The sequence below is a fragment of the Balaenoptera ricei genome, chromosome 5, assembly GCF_028023285.1.
Source record: "Balaenoptera ricei isolate mBalRic1 chromosome 5, mBalRic1.hap2, whole genome shotgun sequence".
Lineage (NCBI taxonomy): Eukaryota > Metazoa > Chordata > Mammalia > Artiodactyla > Balaenopteridae > Balaenoptera > Balaenoptera ricei.
The window spans coordinates 5,829,504-5,848,577 of NC_082643.1; the positions used below are offsets into that span (position 1 = coordinate 5,829,504).

The window sequence follows — 19,074 nt, forward strand, 5'->3', positions numbered from 1 at the left end:
TAACTTTCCTTTATTGTGGCTTTTGTGGGAAAAACAAATAAGCACGCTAAAGTCCTATGCTTTTCCTAATACACTTGATGGTCAATTCTCACTTAAATTCGGAAAAATCTTCTATCTAGAATTTTTAGGGCTAAGAGGTAACCCCTGTACACTGTCTCTGGAGGTAATCACTTCATTCTCTTAGATTTAAATAAACATAAACACTTATTTTAATGCATTTGCTATACTTTCTAAACTGGGTAGAAATAATATATTTCTGTATAGTAAGGTAATGACATTTTTATAGTAAATTTTTATATTTAGTTAATATCTTTCTTATACTACATGTAACTTTGAGCCTTTAGTATGAGAATCTATAAAATATATTATTTCTAACTTTAAGTCTTAATATTTTATTATGTGTTTCCTATTGTCTGAAAACAACAAATAAATAATCCAATACAGCAGTCTACTTACCTTAGGTCTCAGAAAATGAGTGAGGAATTCTACTGCCTCAGTGTTTTTCTCTATTCCACTTGGGTCTCTACTGCAAGTATGCATACTTCTCCCTTTAGTTATTCTGTGTTTCATTTATGCATAAGAGTATACTTATTCTTCATCCTTAACACAATCTTAGATACTTTCAAAAAAAGAAAGTATTTAACAGGGAAAACCAGTATTAGCTAACGACTTCCTATGCCCATGTTATACTGCTTATTAAATGTCAGAATATTTGAAATATAAATATACCTGAATATATAAAACTATAAATATATTTGAAATATGAATTAATTTTATAAAGGTAACACATTCTACAAGTTTTTTAAAGGTTATGAGTGGGTGCCATGAAATAAAACCCAGTAATTTACAGACATGTAAGTGAATCATAGTTAATATAATACAATATATTTAGCTTACTTAGCTTAGCTGATTGCTATAATATGTCTCTCTGGCACTTCACAAAATTCAGCAGTAATGTAAATATTTAAATACAAGAAACTCAAAAGTGTCATGTTTTCAAGATCTAGAAATTACCCACACATGGCATCATTGCCAGGGCCCTTAAATCACAGTTTCTCATATGAGAAAGAAGTCCATAAACATACTTGTAGGGGTTATCTAAGCTCCAAAACAGTCAAGTTTAAAAGGGAGTTGTTAAAGAACAATTTTATTTTAATATCAACAGCAAAATTCCAGAAGTCAGGCAGAATCAGACTAATTCCTAGGATAACAAGCCGTTATGTCTCTCACCCTTTCTGCATCCACCATGCTTTACTTCCTATGTAGATTTAGGCAGGTGTGTGGAACGTGAATCACAGGAAACCCAGACAAAGATATACCATATTATTTTTTTATAACTCAACTTGATTTCTGATTATGAATCTACGTTCTTCATGGTTACAAGAAAAATGAAAAGTCAACTTAGCTGCTTCTGGGATTTTGCCACCATTATGGTGTCTTTTCCAATGTCAGCTCTTAAGCGGTAATGATGGGAGTAGGTTACTGACCTACATTTTAATTTTTATGGGTTTATCTTTCTGGTCCAATTGTTCTGTAGTGCTGCCATCCCATACTTCAGACACAGAATCTTCAACGCTGTAATTTGGCATATGGCCCTGTAGACCTGGGCACGACACTAGGGTCATGCTGCCTCTCGGGAGTGGTGTTGGCGTGTCTGTGACAAGTAGCCTATTTTTTTCTTTCCATCCACCTGTGCTTCTCTTTCTCTCAGCTTGAGGAAATCTATTAATCTTATAGGGAAAGTGCTTTTTCCAAAACCACAATTCTTATTCCTGGGGATGTCCAACCTCCTATGAGGTCAAAAAGCAGAAAAGACATTTGTACTACTCGTGTTCCCTCTGTTCAATGCATCACAAACTTGCTAGAAGCTAATAACTAAGTACAGAGCATTTCTACTGGGTTGGCCAAAAGATTCGTTCTTTTCTTTTTTTTCCTATAAGATGGTTCTAGTAGCACTTAGTTGCCTTTACCTTCATTCGAAACAATTTTGTTAAATTTTATGTGACAGCTGTCATATCAAGAGTGCATTTAAAAAAAGACATCAAAATTGGTGAATTTTTGTGTAGCCATTTTAATATTGAAGGTCGAAGATAAAAAGCAACATTTTCAGCATATTATACTTTATTATTTCAAGAAAGGTGAAGATGCAACTGAAACACAAAAACAGATTTGTGAAGTGTATGGAGAAGGTGCTGTCACTGATTGAACGTGTCAAAAGTGGTGTGTGAAGTTTTGTGCTGGAAATTTCTTGCTGGACGATACTCCATGGTCGGGTAGACAAGTTGAAGTTGATAGCGATCAAATTGAGACATTAGTTGAGAACAATCAACATTATACCACATAGGAAATAGCCGACATACTCAAAATATCCAAATCAAGCATTGAAAATCATCTGCACCAGCTTGGTTATGTTAATCGCTATGATGTTCAGGTTCCCATATGAGTTAAGTAAAAAAAAAAAACCTTCTTAACCGTAATTCCACATATGATTCTCTAATTAAACATAGTGAAAACGTTCTGTTTTTAAAACAATTTGTGATGACAATGAAAAGTGGATACTGTACAATAATGTGGAACGGAAGATATCGTGGGGCAAGTGATGAACCACCACCAACCACACCAAAGGCTGGTCTTCATCCAAGGAAGGTGATGTTGTGTATATGGTGGGATTAGAAGGGAGTCCTCTATTATGAGCTCCTTCTGGAAAACCAAACGATTAATTCCAACAAGTACTGCTCCTAATTAGACCAACTGAAAGCAGCATGACACGAAAAGCATCTAGAGTTAGTCAACAGAAAACATAATCTTCTAACAGGATAATGCAAGACTGCATGTTTATTTGATGACCAGGCAAAAACTGTTACAGCTTGGCTGGGAAGGTCTGATTCATTCTCTGTATGCACTAGACATTGCACCTTTGGATTTCCATTTATTTAGGTCTTTACAAAATTCTCTTAATGTAAAAAAGTTCAGTTCCCTGGAAGACTGAAAAAGGTACCTGGAACAGTTCTTTGCTCAAAAAGATAAAAAGTTTTGGGAAGATGGAATTATGAAGTTGCCTGGAAAATGGCAGAAGGTAGTGGAACAAAAGGGTGAATACATTGTTCAATTAAGTTCTTGATGAAAATGAAAAGTGTCTTTTATTTTTACTTAAAAACTGAAGGCAGTTTTTGGCCAACCCAATATGTTTTATCTTTTCCACAATAGTGTGGGTTTGGACAGCACAGTTTTCTTTTTGTTTTCAAGAGGGAAGATTTCACATCCAGACTTGTAGATTCTCTTGGAAAATAAGAAGCTCTCAAAATTCTGGACCTCCTTTCCCCTTCAATATTATTCACAATAAATTGGAGTTAAATACAGATAATCTAGATCCGGTTGCCATAGTTCCCACATCTATTTTTCAACTCAACTTTCAAACGATTGCACTTAATTATATTTTATAGTTGGTTCCTATAGTGATTTTAATCATTACACTAGGAAAGATATACATGTGTGTGCGTGTATATTAGCCTCACATATATTAAAAGAAAAATAAACAATATTAATTTGGCAGTGCTGAATATATTCAAATTTGTTATTGGAAAAAATCTGGTACTTTTTTATCGTTTTGGATTAAGGATTAATGATGGAAGATGGTTATTTAGAGACATTGGTCTGCTATCTTCTCGGTCCGCTGGCTTTCCGAATAAAGTCAAAGTCCTTGCCTCAGCACCTCGGCTCTGATTTATTGGCCTGTCATGTGGCGAGCACAGCGAGCTTGGACTCGGTAACATATCTACTGAACTTAAGCTATATTGTTTGAATGTACCAGAATTTATTTCTCTAGTCCTCTATGGATGGACCTTTAAGGTGTTTACAGTGGTCTGCTATTACAAAAATTTTACAATAGATATCTTTGAATATATGCATGCATGTGGCTGACAGGGTCTTGGTTCTCTGGCCAGGTGTCAGGCCTGAGCATCTGAGCTGGGAGACCCGAGTTCAGGACATTGGACCACCAGAGACCTCCTGGGCCCACATAATATCAATGGGGAGAGCTCTCTCAGAGATTTCCATCACAACGCTAAGACCCAGCTCCACTTGACAACCAGCAAGCTTTGGTGCTGGACACCCTATGCCAAACAACTAACAAGACAGGAACACAACACCACCCATTAGCAGAGAGGCTGCCTAAAATCATAATAAATTCACAGACACCCCAAAACACACCATCGGAAGTGGTCCGCCCACCAGAAAGAAAAAATGCAGGTTTTTAATCTGAGGTTGTTGGAAGATTTTTAATCACAGTTTCAATTTCAGTGCTTGTGACTGGTCCTTTTATATTTTCTATTTCTTCCTGGTTCCGTCTCAGAAGGTTGTGCTTTTCTAAGAAAATGAAGAAATGAAGGAATGAAGGAAATGATAGGAAAGATCAATAAAACTAAAAGCTGGTACTTTGAGAAGATACACAAAATTGATAAACCATTAGCCGGATTCAACAGGAAAAAAAGGGAGAAGACTCAAATCAACAGAATTAGAAATGAAAAAGGAGAAGTAACAACCGACACTGCAGAAATACAAAGGGTCAAGAGAGATAACTACAAGCAACTATATGCCAATAAAATGGACAACCTGGAAGAAATGGACAAATTCTTAGATCACAAACCTCAGATTAAAAACCTTCATCTGAGGTTTTCTCAATTCAAAAGTACTCTATTATTTATCTTTTTAATTCATTCTCCTTTAAAAATTAAAACTACTTATTTTTATAGAATTGTAATTATTTTAGGTCTATTTAAAGCAGTTAAAAACAAAATCACGTTGGACACATTCCAATCTTATTTCTTTAGATGTCATTGAAAACATCAGATTATTTTGATCTCTTTCTGTGTATGTGTATATGTTTTAAATTTCTTGTTACTTTTCTTTTCCCCATTAAAACTTCAAAATCTCTTTTGTTTGCTATGCATTTTATTTTAGATGTTGCCTTACTTCGTTGCATCATCTTTCTGGTTTTCAATTTTTGTTCAACATGGAGGTAAAATCTAAGAATGGCATAATTCTGTTTCTTTCATAATGTACTACAATAGGGACTAATTACATCTCTACAGCCCCTCAAAAATAATAGAGTGAATGGAAATAAAGTGAAGTGATACACTCAAAATTTACTTTGGCTCTCTCTGAAGCATGTCTTCACTCATCAAATATTATATAGCACAGTTAAACGTGGTGAGTTCTAGGTACTAACAAGTTAAGAATAAAGATTACTCCAAAAATATATGAACATGCTTCAACGATACCATGAAATGACTTAAGCCAATTTTGACTCCTCAAATCAACAGAATCAGGAGACCTGGGTTCTGCCCCTGGATGTATGTAGCTGGACCTCAGTCTCCACTTGAAAATGAAAGGGTTGACTTCTGCATAGAGTCTGAAATTCCTATGTTTTGCACAAATTAATGCTTCCTATTTCTGTTATCAGTATTGTCAACCTAACATTCTCTTTAATCTTGAGCTATATAAAAGTGATCAAACACATCAAAATAATTGCTAAACTGAGAATACCAATACATGCTTATAATGCACATGTTTTTATATTATGTATTTCTTATAATAAAGCACTTTTACTATGACTGGCAGTAAAATGCTCTGTCACCAAAGCTGTCAATCTCTCTCATATTTGTCTCTCAAATTCAGCCTATTCTTTCCATCCACCTGTCACTACTCAGGTCTAGGTCCTCATCATTTCTCCCTTGGACAATTATAATAATAGCTCGTAACTCTTTCAACTGACACCCCATTTCTCCTTCACTCTAGTTTACTTTCTCTATAGCTGTCAGTTATCTTTCTAAAAGCAAAATAGTTCATGCCACCCAGCTGCTGAAGAACTTTATTATATACAATATAAAATCCAAATCTCATACCTAGGCACAATCTGTCCTCAACCAATTTTCCTGCTCTCGTCTTATACCAACTCGTTTCAGACTCCTACTGCAGTGATCTTCCTTGAATTTTCTGCACATTGAGCCTTTGTTACAACTCATTGCCTCATGGGTGCCTGACTTATGGTAAATACTTAGTAACTATTTCTTGACTGAGTGAGTGAATGAATGAATTTACATGCTGTTGCTTTCACTTGGTGTATACAATTTTTCATATATTTTTCCAGTCAAAGTCATATTTTAAGTTGTTTAAATATCACTTCTGCATTCTCCCCCAATTTACCCACTCAAGAGGTTGTTCCATTTTCTGTTTCCACAGAATTGCAGTGTTATCTTCAATAGCACCGTCTAATATATATTCTCAGTTATCTTTTTATGCTTAAATTAGAAATTTCTATGAAAATTATGATATCTTATTACAAATTTTATATATATATTCAGTAATTAGTATCTCCCAGGGTCATAGTAAAAACTCAGTAAATGTTGGATCAATAAAATACATATAAATACTCTAAGAAATAAAAAATATATCTTTATTAAATTATAACTGACAGAGCAGTTTCTCATTATCTATGAGAAATCATAATGAATGATTATTTCAAAAGCAGGCATTAAAATATTTAATTTAAGCATATCATTCTATAAGGATTAATCTACTATAAAGGACAAAATAGGGTCAGTGTGATATGAGGAAAAATAAATCCATGTAATGTCTGTAAAGGACTCATGAACATAGTCATTAAAATGGTAGAAAAATGATTATTCTGATAACTGTAGTAACAAATATTTCTTGAATTAAAAGTTTAGGATATTTGAAGATATTTAAAATATATTGGTGAAAATCACATTATATTTTATAGTAAGTTTAAATTATACAGAATCATGACACTGAAGTATTTTAATTAATAATACATATTATAAAGTAAAATATATATCTATTTTTGGTAAACAAGATTTAAAATTAAAGTTGTAGTCACATCTAGCATGAAAATTTATGAAAGTGGAGGTATATAAAAATTATTTGAATTCAGGGATTTTGATGGTAACTTGTGGTTTAATAAAGGGTTTAACAACAAATTCTCAATCTCACTGTCTATGACCATTTTAAAGAATTGTAAGATGTTCTCAAGAGGTGACAAGTGCCTTTAAAACATAGGCTTAAATTGCCCTTCAATCAGAAATATATATATATCTTTTTTTAAGTAACAGGTTTCACCAAAATGGAACAAAAAATTTCACTAGAGCTTTGTTTCTATGTCAGCATCAATAATCACTTGGCTTATTCTACCTGTGATCACAAAATTTCATTATTTTTAAAAATCAATTTTTTATTGAAGTATAGTTGACTTGCAATATTATATTAGTTTCATCTGTACAACATATTGATTCCATATTTTTATACATTGCCAGGATAAGTCTAGTTACCATCTGTCACCATACAAAGTTATCACAGTATTATTGATTATATTCCATAATATGTATAGTACATCTCTGTGACATTTATTTTATAACTGGAAGTTTGTAACTCTTAACCCCCTTTGCCTATTTTGCCCAACTCCTCATCCCCTCCCCTCTGATAAAAACCAGTTTTTTTCTCTGTATCTATGACTCTGTTTTTGTTTTGTTATGTTTGTTCATTTGTTTTGAGTTTTAGATTCCACATATAAGTGAAAAACTATGGCATTTGTCTTTGTCTGACTTATTTCACTTAGCATAATACACTTGGTTCAGCTATGTTGTCACAAATGGCAAGATTTCATTATTTTTGGTGGCTAATATTCCATTATACACACACACACACACACACACACATTTATCTCACATTATCATATTTTCTTTATCCATGGACACAGGTTGCTTCCATATCTTGACTATTGAGAACAATGTTGCAATAAACATTGGGATACATGCATCTTTTTGAATCAGTGTTTTTGTTTTCTTTAAGTTCCATTTTTAATTTTTTGAGGAATCTCCATACTGTTTTCCATAGTAAACACTTCCCACCAACAGTGCACAAGGGTTCCCTTTTCTCTACACCCTTGCCAACACTTCTTATTTCTTGTCTTTTTGATAATATCCATTTTGACAAGTGTGAGGTATCTCATTGTGCTTTTGATTTGCATTTCCATGATGATAAGTGATGATGAGCATCTTTTTATATGCCTCTTGCCATCTGTATGCCTTCTTTTAAAAAATGTCTATTCAAGTTCTCTGTCCATTATTTTATCAGAGTGTTTGTTTTATTATTGTTGAGTTGTGTGAATTCTTTATATATTTTGGATACTAACCCCTGTTGAACATATCATCCACACATATCCTCTCTCACTCAGTAGACAGCTTTTCATTTTCTTGATAGTTTCTTCTGCTGTGCAAAAGCTGTTTAGTTTGATGTAGTCTCATTTCTTTATTTTCTTTTTTGTTTCCCTTTCCTGAGGAGACAGATGCAAAAATATATTGCTAAGACTAATGTCAAAGATTGTATTGCCTATGTTTTCTTCTATGAGTTTTATGTTTTCAGGCCTTACGTTTAATTCTTTAATCCACTTTAAGTTTATTTTTGTATATGGTGTAAGAAAGTGGTCTAGTTTCATTATTTTGCTTGTAGCTGTCCAGTTGTCAACACCATTTATTGAAGAGACTGTATTTTCTACATTGTATATTCTCACCTTATATATCATAGATTAATTTACCATTTAAGTATTGAAAAAACAATAACTGAAATTTTAAAAAATACAGTAGAGGGAATCAGCAAATTCGATGATACAGAAGAAAGGATCAGCAATCTGGGAGACAGAATAGTGGAAATCACCCAATCAGAACAGCAAATATAAAAAAACAATTTTTAAATATGAAGATAGTTTAAGGGACCTCTGAGACAATGTCAAGCTTATTAACACTCACATAATAGGGGCCCCAGAAGGAGAAGAAAAATCAACAAATATTAACCATTCTGAAAATATTCTGATATGATTTTTGAATTAGTTTCATGTCAAATATTAATATTTATTTGACTTTAAAGCCTATATATATATATATATATGAATAAGTCTAAAACTAGCAGTACTGTTTTCTTTATGATTTGAGGTTTATGTAAGTTTTTTTTAGCATGCATTGTAGACAAATTCATTAAGTATCAAAAACCAAAGAGTAAAATTATGGTTAATAATATTTTGCTCAATAAATGAAATAAATATTTGTTGAAGGCTATGTTATATGCTATAAGGTTGACCATATATTTGTTTCCAGTATAGAAGATGCATAATATAAGAAATGCAATGAGGAAAGATCTAATCAAATTTTAACAAGAATTCAAATGAGGAGGAGATTATATACAATTGGAGAGAGAGAGAGAGGTTCAGAATTAGGAGGGGAGGAAAATCCTATGGAGATAAATAAGATTTCTTATAACAGACAAGGAGAAAGGGATTATGCTAAACATGCATAACAGAATTAAAAAGAGCATGGGATACAAATGCCTTTTTTTTTTTTTCAAATGCCTTTTTTAAGTGCCTAAACTAATGTGGTTGATTTATGTAGTGGCCAAGAAATGAATACGAAAATATTAGTAAGACTAAGGTTTTCAATAAGGCTGGATACGTGAAAATAATGCATCTAGTTACCTAATCAAAGATACATCAAAAAGAACAGATCTCTAGTTTCTTTCATTGTTCGTAGAACAGTGAATAAGAGGTCTGTCTGTACTGGTTTGGTTTGACAATGAAGTTTTTACATTTGGAATTTCTATCAATGCCTAGGTTTCTGACATTATGTGGTCTCTGAATAATTTGTGTCCAGGAACCATTAGGTTGGACGGCATCATGTCACTTTTTACCCCTCTTTTCTACCCTCTTCATTTCCTTTTAAAAACCAGTATTGGAGGTATCGTTAAGGGTGTTGCTCATTCTACTTTTAGGAGAGAAGAGAGATCTACTTGGTAAAGCAATGAAGGGAGTGAAAGTAACCAAGTTGGAGGAGTGGTCACATCATTTTAGTTCCTTTCCCATGTTTGTTTTTGAAACACCGGATGCAAGGGGGAAATGTGAGAAAGAAAGTAATAAACAGCAATAATTTTAAAAGCATCAGTAATTCGCCATATGCCATCGTACCCCTCCACCCTTATTTTTAAAAGGTAAGGAAGAACGCTCTAAAAGACACAACTGTTGAACTAAGGATGGGCAGCTTTGAATATAGTGAGTTTTCTGTTCCTGAAAGTGTGTAAGTAGAGGCCCAATAACCACGTGGTCAGGATGATATCGGAGGAATTCAGTCTGGCTCCGTGCTCGTGACCTGGCCATTTGCAGAGGACCCCATGCTCAGAAGGGCCCTGGGATTAGTTTAATACTGTGCAGTCAGTGTCTTGAAATTCTTAATTTTGGGGGCCAGAAACCCCACATTTGCACTTAGCACTGAATTCTACAAGTTATATAGACACTGCTGAGTATCAGACCAATAATATGAATAACATACTCTTAAACACCCTTCTGACACTGAATTCCTTTGATTCAGTGGTCTTACTTTGGGAATTCAGAATGAGAAACAATCTTTGAAAAATAATCTTGAATGAAACCTTATGTGGATATGGCGATTAGTAGCAAGAAATATGAAAAAATAGTAAATCAACCTGTGTTTATCCAGTCAATTATGATGACATAAATAGAAGAATATGACTTGAGCAAAATGGGATAGTCTTAAATTCTTTCATTGAAATTAAAGAAATAAAATGGGACAGTTGTGGAGGAAAATGGGCAGATTCTAATTATTGCTGTGACATTTGTACAAATTGAAACAGCCAAATAAGCAATTAATGATGCTACTAATAGTGGCAATGCAGGACCTGATGGCCTGGGTAAAGCAAGCAATTACTTTTGCAGATGCCTGAGGTGAAATAATCTATTAGCTGTGTACATGGTCTTCTTGAAACTGTTAATTGTAGTAGATATTGTATTTTCTATCTTATCAAAATTGGATTATTTTTCATCCTACAGCTACATTAAATCCTTCAAAAGTCTCATTAATATATAATAACTTTTCTTCACCCCTCAGTAGAAGTTAGTGTTCACATATTTTCATCACATATATTCAGAGCAAAGTCTAAAGACATCTTGGAAAACACTGACATTAATATTGTCTGATCCTTCTCCTTAGATGCCTCAAACATTCTCCACGGTGGGTGTGAGGCGTTTATTTCCCTCGACTCTTGTAAAATCCCCATTTGTACATAATACAGTGAAATCTGGAAAGCCCACATGGCTCAGTGCAATTTTCTCATAGAAAACTCCTGCTGATAACACTTTCTCTTTAGTCCCTGGGTGAGATGCAAAGCTCCTTTCTCATCAGAGGTGGAGAAAAATGAAAAGGAAGGGAGCAAAGAACTAAGGAGGACTTTAGACAAACACTTCAACTTTTAGTTGCAAATTTAACCTTTTAGTTTACATAAAGTTGCAGGTCACATTTGTAACTCAAATAAAAATAATTTAACATTTACATGTGTGTGAGATGTTAATCATCTTACTAAAATATGAAGATTAGAAAAGTTGGCTTTAAGGAAATTGAAACAGAGCCAACAGGAGATATATATAGATATAAATATAGATAGATATAGATATAGATAGATATGTATATAATTTTATATATTTCTATATATTTTATTATATATTTAATACCTATTTTGTTGTATATTATATATTATACATATTTATCTATGTCATGTATATAATATTACTTTTTATGTTTTATTTTCTTCTATTTCTTGCTACTAAGAGAGAGAGAGAGAAAGAGAGATTTTAAGGAATTGAGTCATATGATAATACAGGCTTGGTAAATCCAGAATTTTTGCCATAGGACAGCAGACTAGAGACCTAGGGAAACATTGCAGAGTTCAAAGACCGTCTGCTGGCAGAATTCCTTCTTTCTTTGGAGAGGTCAGTGTTTGTTTTATTAAAGTTTTCAACATATAGGGTAAGGACTAATCTCATGTAAGGACTGCTTTACTCAAAGTCCATCAACTTAAATGTTAATGTCATCCAAAAAATGCCTTCGCAGAAACATCCAGAGTAATGTTTGACCAACTGTCTCGGCACCATTGCCCAAGCAAATTAACAAATAAAATTAACCATCATGCTTCCTTTGAAGAGTTTGTGGTTACTGGCACACATTTTTTAATGAAGTAAATATTCAAATTAAGTCACAAGTACGAATGACAATGTACATACTGCAGCAGTAGCTATATTTCTGTATAATCTATCATAATAGAGAACTGTATGTAGAAAAAAACCCATTAACTTCTTAATTCAAAAAACCTTTATATTAAAAAAAGTCACAGATTTTTAAATCTCTTTCTTTATTTTTTCTCTGAAGGAAAATCTAAGATTTTTCAGATCCTTTGGCATGGCACTTAGATTCTTTATTTTTGAAATAAGTTGGTTCACCCTATGTAATAATGAAGAAAAAACAAACAAATGTCTAAGTACAGCAGAAGAGGAACAAATGACTTATCACATTTAATAGGGCACAGACTCATAAAAATAACAATAAATAATATTCAATTGTATGTATAGTTGAAAATAGAATACAATGTAAATTGAATCTCCAATTGATGAACATTGAATAAAATACTATCAAATCTAATGGCAAGAAATATTTGTCATGCTAGATTGTCTAGGGAAAACCTCAAGGATTATGACTACATTTTGAGAATCCACTGGCTTATAGGCTGAGACCTGACTCTCAGCTCTCAAAGGATAAATGAATGCAGAGTGTCTCAAGAAATTTAAATCTTAAAAAGGACACAGCAATACTGTCCCCAAACGTCTCTACTTTACTGCTAAAGGTACAGAAAAGAATGAGTTAAACTTTGCTTCAAATATCAATTCTTTTGAGATATAAATATATGTGTGTGTGTATATATATATATATAAATGCACTCTGTGTAGGGGAATTACTTGATCATAATGAAAAAATAAAAATTCAGAGAATTGTATTATGGGGGTGAGGTGAAGATGATTTGAGTAACAATTTTTAAAGCCCATGCTAAGTGTATCTAAAAATATTAAAGTCTGTAATTTGAAAGCTTTGTGCCTCTGGGAATATAGTTAGGTCTACAGACAGGGATTAAAATTAAAATGTTTTCTTATTAGAAAAGAATCTCCGAATAAATAATACAACAGTAGCTTTACTAACTATAAGGAAATATTTCTAGATGCATCTCTATTTAAATTTCATGCAGCATAAACCATGTCCAATCATTCCCCTCTTTCATCTGAGAAGATGTGTTCCAGGTCAGAATGTTAACTCACATAAGTGAATTAGTTCTAGATTTATGCTGAGGCTTGGATTTGCTCAAAGCATATCATATAAAAAGCAAAACTTGAAGCATGGAGAATTACACAAGAAAATGTTCAAATGTTCAGAGTCTACGATGTATGTTATTGGAATGTGCTATTTGAGCTCTATTTTACTCTATTTAGCTAGCTGTGAGCTGGTGCTTTACTTCACCACTCTTGGATACTGTTTCCACTTCCTTATGAAATTAAGGCTTTGATATAAATCATCTTTAACCTACAAAGCTCTTTAATCTATAAAACTAAGAACACAAAACTGTGAAAGCCAAGAGCTTCTAAATGCATTTTGATTCTAGAAAAGAAGCGTGTCATGAAATTAAAACCATTCATGCTTACCCTGGAGATTTATCCCCCAATAGACTTGTGTCAGAATAAAAGATTTATAAATACATATACACCATTGTATTTGTACCAAAAGTACTGTAATGTTATTGCAGTTGTGAGACAGAGAAAGGATAATGAAACAATTTGTTATTCTTTATAGCTTTTTTGTATTAAAACCAAAATTATCAAAAATAGTCTGCATATAGATTAGACATTTGATATGAAACTGCAAACTACAATTGAAGAGACAAATTCCATTATGTGACATAGATACTTCTTTAGACATCAAGCGCAGCATTTCTGTTTACAGGAAGCAAGCCCTGAAGTTCCTCAATCAAAAGTAATATAGTAAATCAAAAGTGCCTGGTTTATTCTGAAGTGTCTTTGCTTGGATTTGAACAACCGTCCTGCTGCTTTTTTTATGAAGAGAGAATTGAGGGGGTTTTTTCTCTCCTTTTTAAACGGGAGAACTTTAACTTTAGAGGGCTCTCCTTTGAAAATGACATACTCGTGTACTCTGTATATTCCATGCATGTGTCAGGCTGGAATAGGTTTAGTTTCTGTTATTGTTGTCTATGAGGTGGGCCCTGAAGGGTGAGAAATGAGACAGAGAGTAGAAGACGATTTATTGTGAAATTGGTGCTGAGTGTTTCAGTGACCTGGAAGGCATCATGAGTGAGAATCACTGAGTTATTGATCCATAATGTATTATTGTCATACCTTCATGCCACTTACACTCAAATCAAAGGGTGGAGATGGTGACATTGCTCTAAATTAGAAAACATATTAAAAGAAAGAAATGCTAAATTAGGTTTTTGAATTATTGGAGAACTGTGTGCACATAGTCTAACATTAGAAAAAAGAAAAAAACTCCAAAGAAATCTTAGATACTATTGCATGAATTATTATGTTTTCAGCTATTTTTCTAATTCATTGAGCAATAGATAGGCAAAATTATGTCTACATATTATTTACAAACCAAGGAAATTGATACTTTTATTCAGTGATTTATTCATAATTTACATAAATATAATTCATAGATTTTAACTGTAATGCTCGATGAATTTTAACAAATGAATGTATCCATGTAACTCACATCCAAATTAATAAAAAAGACATCATCGTTATCACCACAAGGCCTCTTATATCCGTTTCTAGTTAATGATCCTCCTCACCCAGGAAACCGGAGTTCTAATTTCTACTGTGGCTCAGTGTAACCTTTTATTGAACTTACTATAAATACAAATCTGGACATTGTGGTAGATGCATAATAAGATGGTTTCTGTTATCTTCTCCAAGGAAGTACTGAGTTTTATTCTAGCAAATAACTGAACTGTAATCGATAACCTTGAACTTGTGGACTTTGTTTCGATGAGCTTAGTTCATTTGTGTCATTAATCCCAGGATGAACTCCCTAGTTTTTGACTCTCCAGGCATGACCCTTTTGGGTGTTTTGAGACAGGCTGGGACCTGGGATGCTTTGCTGCAGTGCTTGCACCTGGACAAAGGTCTCCTCAAGCAACACAATACAAAGAAACTATAATGGACTAAAAATAACTGCATGCATGCAGAGTTAGGGCAAATTATGGACAAGATACAAAGAGACCAAAAATCCAACTGCCACTTCTGAAGAGCCAAGAGCAAAAACAGAGTGTCGGAAGCAAAAGCAGGGCACTGTGCATGCCCCCTGTACACACCACCACCAAAGGGGTGGGCAGACCACCTAAGCCACACCTCCGGCCCAACCCTGGGACCTGCCCGCACCCTCACGCTATATAGGGAACCAGCTTGCCCCACCTTGGGGAGTGAACTAGGGAAACTGTTACTGGTTTTCGCTCCCCTCTTTTGCAGCAGGAGCCCCAATAAAGCCTTGCCTGAATTTCTTGTCAGGCCTCTGATAAATTTCTATTGATTACAGAAGTCCAAGAATCCTGGTCAGTCACAGTTTGAAGACAGAGCCCAACTTCTGTACCAATGCCCTCGAAGTGAGTAGGATTCAAATTGTAAGAGTCTCCTTTCATTGTGCAGCAGCTGAAAGATGGACTCTTCCCATTAAGCACTCCATCTGTGGTTCCCCCGGACTCCTTGAAGTCTTGCTTACATACATAGCCCACTGCTGAACTCAGATTTGAAAAGAGGTTATACAAGCTGTTGGGTTACTGGCCCGTTTCTCCCTCTTTTTTAGATCTCCCTCAATTTCCATGTACAATGTCAGTCCCAAAGGTCTGCTCTGACAGCATCTCCAGTGAGGCTGAGGCTTTCTGCTTGAGTTTTATTCACTGTGGACACCTGCATAATTTCCGCAACGTGGACCCTTTCCACAGAGGGTAAATTCACCCGTTTCTGAATGCTTTTGTTCACCCCCCAGTGTCTTCAAATAGTTCTTGTTAAAATTTTGGCCGTAGTTTGTAACTATTTATTTTTATAAAAACTATTCTGCTCTATCAGAATTGGTTTGTACTCTGCTCCCACACAGTTATCCTAAATGCCTAACAGTATCTATTCCTCTATAGACATACATGTGCCATGGTCTTAATGTTTCTTTCCCCCCACCACAAATTAATATGTTGAAAACCTAAGGCCCAGGGTGATGGTATGGGGATGTGGTGGGCCTTTGAGTGATGCTTAGACCATGAGGGTGGGTCCCTTATGAGTGGAATTAATAACTTAGCAAAGTGGCCCCAGAGAGATCGCTCACTCCATCCACCAGTTGAAGACACAGTGACGAGTCATCAGCTATGAACCAGGAAGAGAACCCTCGCCAGAATGCAACCTTGTCGGTGTCTTGATCTTGACTTCCTAGCCTCCAGAACAGTGAGCAATAAATTTCTGCTATTCATAAGCCCCCAAAACAAAAAAAAAAAAATCCAAAAACCTATTCTGCTCTATCAGAGCCAAGCTTCTGTTCTAAAATAACTTGAAATTTTATTGAATAGAAGTACTGTGCTAACACTTGTTATACCAAAGTCCTTATCACATGGATTACTTGATTAAATAAATAATAATATATATAAACATGTAACTTTAAAATGTAAAATGTTTCCAAAAGAAAAACAGATTTGTGAGAGAAAATACAAAAAGCAAATAATTTGGATTGGATTTCATAAGTACCTCTTGGGACATCTGTAGGATAAAGATTTGTCAGATAATAGGAGGTGGAGAGAGGTTTTCAAAGATAGAGGAGAGCGTCTGTGCAAGAGAAAAGAGCTTATTTCACATAGGAAACTGAAAGTGGGCCAGAGCGACTTAGCTATGGGGAGCAAAAGAGACATAGTAGAAACAAGGCAGGGACGTACCACTTAGGATTTTGTACAAATGCTTGTAAAATACACTTGTATGCCAAATACAGTGGGAGGCTGTCAACAGTTTTTCGTCAAGGTAGTGACATGATTTTGACTACAGTATGCAGTCATGTACTTTAGCTAAAATATGGAAGATGATTAGATTATGTCAATTTCAATTGATGAATGAAAGATTGTGGGAACCAGGTAGGAATAGTAAAGAAGAAATTAGAAGAATCAAGATGTGTTTTATGGAAGAATAATGGAAAATTTGAAAACATTGTCTTTAATTTTTAAAACATTATTTCATTATTTAAAATCAGTAGTAGCTCATAACAGATTTGAAAAAAAAAACAAATCTGTTTTCAGCAATTATTACATTTTTCTGATCTTCATAAATCTATTTTAATTTATTAAATAACATATGACATAAGACACATTATTGCTTAAAAATTCACAGTTATAAAAACAATCTTCGAGGTCATCTAGTCCAAATCCCACAACTTAAAAAAAAAAAAACACATCTAGCTCATTACTTTTCAGGGACCTATTTAAATCTGGAAAATCATAGAGGCTGAAAATTCTGACTTCTCATGAAATGAAATCTGCCTCTTAATTTTTACTTAAAGTTACTTAATGATTAAGATGAGTAATGCTCACTTTACACTAATGAACTTTCTTAAATCTCACATCTTTGGCATATGGTTTAAAATGTTTGGTATTTTTGTTGCTGTTGTTAATATGACAACCTAGAATGATATTCTAAGTTTCTAGGCATTCGGTCACTTCTCCTGTCCTTGCCTAGTTCTCTCCACTTTTGATCCTTCTGATAAAAGTTTATACAAATCAATCAGTGTTTGACTCATCTATTTCTTACATACTTAAATTTTAGACTATTTACAAGTCATCTACTAGTATTTATATCCTAGCTCTGAAACAGTTTAATGGACAATAGTAAAATCATTAGACGACTTTATGTTTCTTGTCAGTGTCTGTTATATTTAAACACCAACATTTTTTGGTGTCCTCTCTCGTTTTCTTCTTTTCTTATTTCAATCTTAATCCAAATGTTTTCCAGCAGTCTTCTTTCCTTAAGTTCATGTATATACACTCTGGACATAGCATATCATGCCAGTACTTAGCTTATCTGCCATGTTTATGCATTGCTAATTACAACCTGTTCTTCAGTGGTACATCCTGTGCTTTCGCCATACTCTGCCAGTATTTTTGTGTTAGGATATACTTAACTCTCTACTGTTGCATGTTAAGGCCATTTCATACCTGCCTTCTTAAATATAAATGAAGGAAAGGTAGTTCCTTAAAACTTTAAGGTTATTGTTTCTGCTAATAATTTATTCAAAATCTTTTCCTTTTCTGAACAAATTAAAACTCCTTTATAAATTAGTTCAATGTTTCTTCACTAGCTTTAATATCATCACACACATGTAGATGTATGTACATGTAATATGTAACACAGATTCATATGTAAAATTTAAAATTAACATTTGGTGACTGTTTTTTCTATGTAATTCTATCCACTCTGGTCATAATAACCATGAATAATTCACTAGGACATTATAAATAAAACCTATCAGGGTGCTTTAATTCCAACCTTTATGTAACAACAAATTGAGACTTTTCTTTGAAGCTCTAAGAAACGAGAACCATGTAGATATTAGTGCAGATCTTTGTACACATGTATACAAAAATATAAATGATGCATAGAGAGTCTGGATACAAACTTTTAGGTTCTTTTCACTGAGAAATTGCTGTCCCTGTTCAGATGTGATCTGGATTTTTCTTTTGTTTTCACTGTAAAGCTATGAGAGATTCATTTTCATCCTCTCTACCATTACATTGCCACACTCTACCCCCATTTGACTGCAATTTCCAGTAAACTAGAGGTCTTGCTTCTCTCTACGTTTGACTGGATCCCCAATGCCAATCCAATGCCAAATATACAATTCTTAAAAACTAAATATTTTCAATAACATTGGTAAACAAATGAATAAAATATTCTTCGTGAGGCCTCTCATTCCATCCTTGCACCAAGAACTTTACTTCTATTTGCACCAAAGTGCTTAGACTGCATTAGTAAATTCATAATGTTCATTTCATACATCAAGTTCTTATTTCCTGATTATTAATGAGGCAATGTCTAAATGCTTAATAACCTCTTTTCTGTAACCCTTTTATAGCACTCTTCAT

The 19,074-nt window shown here is 33.9% G+C and overlaps 1 long non-coding RNA gene across 1 annotated transcript in view; it reads right to left on the reverse strand.

The window, feature by feature from the left end:
• Positions 1 to 8,314: 8,314 nt before the first annotated feature.
• Positions 8,315 to 19,074, reverse strand: part of LOC132366321 (uncharacterized) — a 148,991-nt gene continuing 138,231 nt past the window's right edge. Inside the window, exon 3 of the long non-coding RNA XR_009503420.1 lies at positions 8,315 to 8,350. This is a non-coding gene — a long non-coding RNA (uncharacterized LOC132366321). The remainder of the gene's footprint in view (positions 8,351 to 19,074) is intronic.